Source organism: Antedon mediterranea, chromosome 6, assembly GCF_964355755.1.
Source record: "Antedon mediterranea chromosome 6, ecAntMedi1.1, whole genome shotgun sequence".
Lineage (NCBI taxonomy): Eukaryota > Metazoa > Echinodermata > Crinoidea > Comatulida > Antedonidae > Antedon > Antedon mediterranea.
Genome location: NC_092675.1, coordinates 26,187,133 through 26,196,313, shown reverse-complemented (window position 1 = coordinate 26,196,313; position 9,181 = coordinate 26,187,133). Strand labels below are relative to the sequence as shown.

The following is a 9,181-nucleotide window of genomic DNA, read 5'->3' as shown; positions in this document are numbered from 1 at the left end:
TGTGAATGGTGAATACGGCCACTGATTTCATCACACTAACTTTAAGACAATATGCCTTTTTAATTGTTATTTGTTTTTTAATTTAACTTTATAATCTATTTCATATTAATTTTAGTTTATGTATTGTTTTTATGTCATTTAAACTAATCTTCTAACTTTGTTTATAAAGTATAAAACAAGAGCAGTTAACTTAATTGAACTTGATGACATTCTGAATCGATATTATTATTATAAGAAATTTATTTAGGAATTAAATAAATGATTTATTTAAAATTTCATCTTAATTGGAAATATTAATTAAAATATTACCCAGACATGAAACGGCTCCTTGAAGTAAAATTAAAACTGTTACAAAACTCATATTTTCTATATAAAAAAAGTATACATGTTAATTACTATAAATCACTTCATGACCACATAATTTGTTTCTCTGATCTCAGTTTTTATTTTAAGCAATCTGGGATTATCTGCTAATTGTTAAAATCGCTGTAGGCCTAACATTTGACAAGCTTAATTACATTAATAATCAATAACTTATTATTCTTATAAAAATATATCTTTGTGTTACAGATCTACAGCGTTATTGTTTTGTGCAGACGTTCTATTTTAATACATGTTAATAAAGTGGCCAGCTACAAATACGATTTTTGCATTCTCATTAATGTTTAGTCTTTATAATACAATAAAGGAAAATAGCATCGTTCTTGACGAATATAATTGCAACACTGTATGTAATTGTTTAGGAGGTAATACGTTTAACTATCGTTTGAATATGTCCACAGTATTCTACAGTGTATTATGTCGTACGTCCCTATAGAAAAAAGCAACACAAATATGTACTACTTACATTTTATGATTTTACGAAGCAAATACATCAAATCGTTCATTAACGATGTTATAACAAAATGGAATAAGGAAGTACTCGCAAATATTACGACGAGAAGAAGAATGGAACAACTCAACCAACGTTTTGGTTTGGTAAGAACTTGTTTATTAAAGATACCAACACTTTTCTTTATAAAATACGTTTATAAAAACAAACTGCGGTCTTTTGTGACTTAAGCTTTATTTACTTTATTTTACCACTCTCTGTTCGCAAATACTGTAACTTCTTTAACAATCGTTAAACCAGCTTTGGATCTAGCATCGACAAATAGGTCCGGTTTTATATTATATTTATTATTTTATCTTAACCGATAAGCAACAATGATAAACTGTAAACTCCTCTATTATTTTAAACAGGTTTCAATGCAAAGCGACATTGGTTTAATTTTTAACATAAATTCCATTTTATTACATTTTCTGCGTTCGATCTAAATCGATTCAAAAGGAAGTAGGCCTATCATACTTTAATTACATTTATCATGGAGTTTGTCTTCTCCGTGCATGTGTGATGCTCATCAAACACAAATAGTGGAATAATTTTTTTTAATAAAAAAAAAAACAAACGGAGCTTTCGATTTGCTAAAAACCTAAAACGAGTTCGTCATGTTTAATCAATAGTGCGCATGCGCAATAGTAAATGTAATTTCCTCATCGGCATAGTTCTGGGGGATTCTAGGTCCAGTCGACGACCAGCAAGATATGCGTAAAGGTAGGAGGTACTATTTCCTAGGTCGTTCATAACCGAAAATGTAAAGAAAAATGTCTAAAATTCATAACTATTTAATTTAACATTAAAACAAAATATCCCTACAAGTCAAACTTTCTCATATCCTTTTTTTAATAAACTGGTTAATATAAAGTGAGGAATGTTGCAGTGATGAGAGTCAGGAATGACGAGGATGTGCCAGCAACCCAGTATCATTTACGATTTCCGGTTTATTTTTACTGCTATAATTTAGATAGTTATTTGGTAATATAATTTGTTTGTGAATTGAAATGTTAAATATTCTAATTCTTTATAGTTGTTCTCTTTGTAGTGTGGGGTTCACTAGTAGTACTGTACATGTATAATTTAAAGCCTAATTAGGCCTATACTTTTTGTTCCGCAAGAAAAAGCGCAACCAATCTGAGCTCATGTTTGATTGGCGCGAATACTTTTCGTCTGGCTGGTGAAAACCGACTGTATTAAGTGACAAGTATAACAACATATACAAACAGTACAATTACGAGTTATAAATTTATTAGAAAATTTCCCAAAAAAACTTTATACAGCATATAAATAAGTACAGGTAGTTACAATAAAAATACTTTAGTTTTTTGTTTATGGTAAAACATAATGTTTATACATGTTTACTGAATGAAGCTACCCAGCAAACAATTTTACGTTTTGGTAACGTTATAATTACGTTATTTTTTGGTTATAAAAACGTTTTCTAATAACGTTGTACGAACGCAAAAATGTCGACCTTTTTATACGACTTTATAACGTCCAAAATAACGTTCAAAATAACGTGTTTATAACGTTTTTTGAACGTCCTCAATAATGTTCATAAATAACGTGTTAAATACGTATTTATAACTTCTACAATAACGTTGCACGAACGAGAAAATGTCGACCTTTTTATACGACTTTTTAACGTCCAAAATAACGTTCAAAATAACGTGTTTATAACGTTTTTTGAACGTCCTCAATAATGTTCAGAAATAACGTGTTAAATACGTATTTATAACTTCTACAATAACGTTGCACGAACGAGAAAATGTCGACCTTTTTATACGACTTTTTAACGTCCAAAATAACGTTCAAAATAACGTGTTTATAACGTTTTTTGAACGTCCTCAATAATGTTCAGAAATAACGTGTTAAATACGTATTTATAACTTCTACAATAACGTTGCACGAACGAGAAAATGTCGACCTTTTTATACGACTTTATAACGTCCAAAATAACATTCAAAATAACGTGTTTATAACGTCTTTTGAACGTCATCAATAATGTTCATAAATAACGTATTCAAAACGTATATACAACTTCTGCAATAACGTTGATAAAAAACGTGTCCTAAACGTTTTTTTAACGTTTTATGTAATGTTTGTAAATGACGTGTTTGCAACATGTTTTTAACGTCCAAAATAACATTCATACATAACGTATGCAACGCGTTTTTATAACGTCCTAAAAATGTTCACAATTAACGTGTTAGGAACGTGCCTTCTACGTTTGTAAATGACGTATTTGCTACGTGTTTTTAACGTTCTCAATGTTTTTAAATAGCGTATGTAAGGCGTAATTATAACTTTCGCACATACGAACTAGTAACGTTCATTACAACGTACCAGATACATTTTCAAATCGTAGTTTGATAATGTTACATCATAAACTTTTTACCACTGACGACGTATTTATAACGTCCATATTTGACGTCCTGAAAATGTAATACTTAGTTATATACAACGATTTGGCTAACGTTACCACATTTTATATATAGTGTTCTGCAGATATACGCGTTACATAGCTCGTTATTTGTTAAAACATGTAGTTAGTACTGTATAAGACATATAAAAACAAGCAATTTAAAATGAAATATTGTTTGATTTATTCTATTATCTGATTAAAAAAAGACATAATGTATTGCAAATAGCTTAAGAGGTAGGAACTTGATTATTATTAGAGAGCTTTCGCTATTTTTGATCAGGAACGAGAACCAGCAGTAATTACCCGTTCTCGATGATACGATAATAAGAAACATTGTTCTTAAACGAGAATGAGCAAATTTGCCTATAAGTCGTCCTCCTCTCTTCTGTCTGGCACATTCCGTTCCTGAAAAGATAACAAATTGTAAAACTAGGTAAATAAAATTATCTCTTAGCAGCAAGTCTTTAAAAAAAAATGTTAAGTGTTACTAGTTTACAAAATTTAATTATTGTCATTCTAATCGAATTTTCCCCACGTTTAAATTATAAAAGATTTTGGCTATTGACTATTTGGTGTTTTTTATGTGGTTGCACATTCCCTATTAAATTTACATTACAGTATGTAGTTGTTATGTTTATTTCGTATTGGATAGTGTTGTTGGGTCTAAATACCAAGCCCTATCAGTATAGTACCAGACGTTAGTTGTAATTGGATAGTGTTGTTGGGTCTAAATACCAAGCCCTATCAGTATAGTACCAGACGTTAGTTGTAATTTACTTTATTCCAACATTTGTATCCCGTAACTTTACATTAATTATTCGTTTGAGTGCGATTGTACGAATGTGTTTTATTGCTTATATACCACTTGGTGAAACTGAACAATAATGACTATAGTATCTTTTAATTTGTAAACTATTTAGTCTTTAAACTGATGCGGACTATAGTAAACTTCATCATTACAATATGAGTGATACGTAAAAGCATGGAGGAATAAGTTATTTCGCCATGGTAAAAAATAAATAAATGATAAATCAAATTAAATTTATTCTTACCTTGTATCTTGAGCCACCTGGTCTGTTGGGAGTGTGCTTCAGTGTTTCAGCAATCTCTATCTCACATTGCTTCAATCGTTTGTGGGTGAGCTCGCATCACGATTCTAAAGATGAACAATTTGAATGAGAGTTATTAGCCACAATGTACACATTTAAAACTTTAAAATTCTGTATTAGCAGTAAACATTAATGCCATTATGACATAAGTACTAATGTGCATGAGCACATTTGGTTTTAAGCGTCTAGTATTATTTGTCTTATTTGACCTCCTTTCACACTTCTTTGTTTTTTGTTAAAGTACAAGTATCCCTATATATTTTTTTCAAATTAGTTTGATTACCTTATTGTTTATTACTATGATACCTGTTATCATTGTTTCACATAACTTGTGTGTGAAAAAAATTGAATAAAAGAAAAGAAAAGAAAGAAAAATTGAACTTCAAATACAAATTGTTAACGGCTACTTAAAAAAGGGGTATATTACCAATCATAGAGTCCTACAGAGAAGCGACCGATGTTTCCGTTATTTCTTCTATCTTGTCATTTGCTACAATAATAAAAAAAAATATTTCAATAGGCATAGTCTGTGAGAATATACCTGTTAGCCCCCTGGTCTATAACTTGCCAAAAAACAAAGTATAAATATTAGCAACTACTACTGTATACTTGACAACATTATTTCGCAAGTACTGTAATAATGAAGGTAACTCAATGTTTAAATTAGAGCAACTATGACTTACTATGTATTGTTACCGACTCTTGAGCCATGCTGTCATCACTTTCACTATCATCTATAATTAAATTAAAAATAACACATTATTAATTTAACATAAGTCTTTGTTTAAATTGATTTTCTTTTAAACGCTTAACTTAATTACTTTTTGGTTCCATTTTTTCCAAAAGTATTCCCAAGATGAGAAAGAGAAAACATTGACAGTATGGGTTTTGCTAAACCCCGCAAACCTCCCAAAAAACATAGCAAACCCCACCGAACTAATATAAAAGTGATTGAATCATGTACTGTACGACCCACTGGGTATATCCATGTAAAAAAAAATTAAATTTCTACTGTTAACTACTTATTTTGGGGGTAAAAAGAGAAAACAAAATATTAAATTGTTGTAAAAATACTTTTAACTGAAATGTTTAAATTAATATTTAAATTAAACAAATTGAAATCTTATTTAAATGGAGAAATACATTTGATTGTTTAATTAAGGAAATGCATGGAAGAGTTGGCAAGTAAGCGACTTTTTTATTTTTAAATATTCATCTACAAAAGGGAGTCCGGACTCATTTTAAACTGAATAAATCATATAACATAAAAATGACATAATGTTTTAGCACAAAAAAAACAGTAAATTGTCAGCATGTTAAGTTAGTACTGTAGCATATTTAAAACAACAAACAAGTGCAATTTTGTGAATGATAAATAAAAATAACTCACCGAAAATGTGTCTATAAAATAGAAGTTGATGATGATTTGGTTTTGAGTTATTTTAGGCTATGCAGTCTTCTAAAATCTGTATAAAAAATGTTGATAGTCATATAGTTACCTTTTCAAATTAGTAAAGGTCTTGAGTTATTTCATATTTCAAGAATGTTTTTAATGATGAATTTATCGGGTGCCGAATTAATCTAGCCAAAGCCAGATATATAAAGAGTTACGACATTGGATTATACTGTAGTCACGTGATATGTAGATCAATTTTATGTCAAACTTGTCTCCGTTAATGCATGTAAAGTATAGGAACAAGAAAATACTTTAAACTTTTTCTTATATTTAAAAAATGTAATTACACATTTTACGTTGAAATATCGATGTGCACAGCGTACAGAAGTACTTGCGGCAAAGAATATTGCGCGCGCGTGCGCTAGTACATTATAAAGTTCGATTGATTGATTTTGGAACGAAACATCCCGTAACTACGTCCTATTAATAACAATTATGTAATATTTTCAATTCATAATTCATGCTTTGATGACTTAAAAAAATAATAAAGTGTCATGGATATATTTGTTAATATATCGAATAGGGTATGAACAATATTAAAATAAAGGCAAATTATTACAAATATAATTATTGTTATTATAGACCCAATATATATATGTTACCAAATTAATACCATTAATAAAATTAATTACTAAAATAAAAACGGAATATAAGCCGAAGCGTTATTTCATAGACAAAAAAATCTAAAAATAATGCATGAACTACAGGAAAATGCTCTATATATGGCTCTGATACAAAATAGACGGGCGCGCCCTCAGCGTGCGAATTCTTTGACACAAAAATGGCTTCTAATTTTCAATGTCGTAACTCTTTATTATATGGCTCTGGTCAAAGCTAGTCATTAAAGTGGAGCTACACTCAGACTTTCTCAGCTTATATTATGTTTAAGTATGTTTAATTGAAAGTGATTACATAAAAAAAACAGGGAAAATACGGATATATTTTCCAAAAACTCATTTCTAAAAAATCGGTCAGAAAATAGTGTTTTTTAATACATTACACTTTTTCAGTAACTTAGGGGTTATTAGTTTACAATACGTCGCGAAACGCGTTACACTTAGCAACTGACGCGTTTTAGTCGCCGGTAAACGCATAGGTGAAATGTCTCCCCTTTGGTAAATTATGTGTCGAAAAATGGGGAATACATTTTATACACACAATTAATACGATTTGTTTAGGCCTAAGTAATATTTCCGATAAAAATGTCAGTATACTCAGAGAGCAACTCCCTGTGGTATAATTTACATGTATTGTAACCTCATGATTTGCACTGTACAACAACAGCATAATAATCTTATCAGATTGTTTATTAACTTTAAGCTAGGCCTAGAAGCCGTCTGCTCAGCCTAGCTAGCCTTGAATTTTTTGTCTAGGCCTATATGCATTCATGGGTTTGAAAATTCTTGGTCGTTTCGCCCCATTTATCATTCCTGGGTTTTCTCGCACATTATATTTGTGAAACACAAAATCCTATACAGAACAAGAGTAGTAAAGCGATGTGGAAGCTTAGGCCTGACTGAAAAGCAACTATTCAGGCACCCTATCATGGCCCATATGGGTAGGCCGAGGTTGGGTGACAGCAGAACAAACTTCACTGCTGAGTGTCAGCCTAGCAGCTGGAGGCCAAGCAGCATCGGTACATACCTACACTCTAGTAGGCCTAGGCCTAGCTTTATTGAATATACAGCCACATCTTTCTCAAATCTCGTTAGATTTGACATTTTAGTAATAAGTCTCATAATCACATTATTACACTGTGAAACATGATAGGGTCACATTCAGAATGTTTTATTATACTTTTTGCCCGTAAAAAATAACATCGCGACAAAATAACAGATCGCCAGCTGCAGTAGTGTGATTGTGAAAAATGTCACGTGATCATACTCCCTAGCAAAATAAAAAACCCAATTGGACCCGAACGGGGGAAAGTGTCTATTTACGCAAAATTGCGCAATGTATACGCGATAACTATACCAGAAATAGAAAGATCTGGAAAAATTACATAAAACTACATTTTAAATTTTTTTTTTAGTGAAGAAATTAATTTTTTAGGATTATTCAAATATACCCCCCTTTTGCATGTAAAAGAATAGGAAATTACAAGGTATCCCCCCAAAACGCAAAAAGGCGTGATTTTCAAGAAACTCGTACTCATTTTAAAAAAATTCAAAAAAATATGAAGTATAGGGGATGATATTTTTAAATAATAGTTGAAATGTATGAAAAATAGTAATTTTCTGGGTGGAGCTCCACTTTAAGGTCGTGCTAACAGTGAACAATTTACATGGTTTAGAAACTACTGTACTATTCATTTAGCAAAAAAACATATGCATGTTATATTTAATGGATCTCACTCCATCATCATGACCATTTATAACTATTAAGTTAATTTACAACTTTATAACATTAGTAAGTAATGATAATATAAACGAAACCTAGTCTATAGGCCCATCCTTTGTAAATACTAAATAGTTTAATAATTACGGTAATTAAACGTCAAATGTAACAGTTTATAACCAGGTCTAGGCTAGGCCTAGTAGTAAGCCTAATTAGATTTGGTTTTCTAAAAAGGTAGTATAAATGTAACATCGCAAAATTGTATTATTTATTGATAATGTATTCCAAACAATAAATAAACCATGTTATGTTAAATAAATATTCACGGATTTTTTAATATCTAGTAACATAGAGATATTATAATATCTATTATCTATTATACACTATAATATCTCTATGCTAGTAATTACATAAGCAACCTACATTGCATTGTTTTCTGTAGGAAAAGATACAAAGCATCGTCGATTAACCAAAAATTAAAAAGCCTCAATATATAACGATTAATGAAACAATAACTCACCGCAAATATATTGGCTTGATAGAAGTTGTTGTTGATAATAATTAGGATAGTTTACTTGATTTTTTGAACGAGCTTCTCTTTTTCCGCAGCAGAATGCAAGTGACACGTATGTATTTAGAATTTAAATCCCGCGCCGTGTCGAATTTATTATTCTGAGCTCCATCTGTGATTGGTTGATACCCTGATATGTAAAGAAGGCGCAGTGCCGATGACTCAAGCAAGCTTTTTAAATGGCGACGTTTCACCTCCACGAATACAATTATTTATTTTGAACAAATAATGTTTGTAGCTCTAAAACAAATTTACTAGACTTCTATAGTTTGAACCTATACTTTATAGATCCATGGTTTGATCAACCCAGTATTATTGTAGACTATTTAGCCCTATTTTAGCATTCCCTCTTTAGCATTATTGCGCTTCATTTATGATTATCATAACCCTTTGTTAGTAGATTTTA

General features: G+C 30.5%; 1 long non-coding RNA gene across 1 annotated transcript; it reads right to left on the bottom strand.

Annotated features, from left to right (window-relative positions):
• Positions 1-3,535: 3,535 nt before the first annotated feature.
• LOC140051622 (uncharacterized) lies at positions 3,536-8,889 on the bottom strand. The gene is made up of 6 exons (XR_011845541.1): positions 8,725-8,889; positions 5,802-5,877; positions 5,095-5,145; positions 4,839-4,901; positions 4,355-4,458; positions 3,536-3,707 (listed from the first exon to the last, which is right to left on the bottom strand). It is a non-coding gene; the product is annotated as an uncharacterized lncRNA (long non-coding RNA).
• Positions 8,890-9,181: the final 292 nt, after the last annotated feature.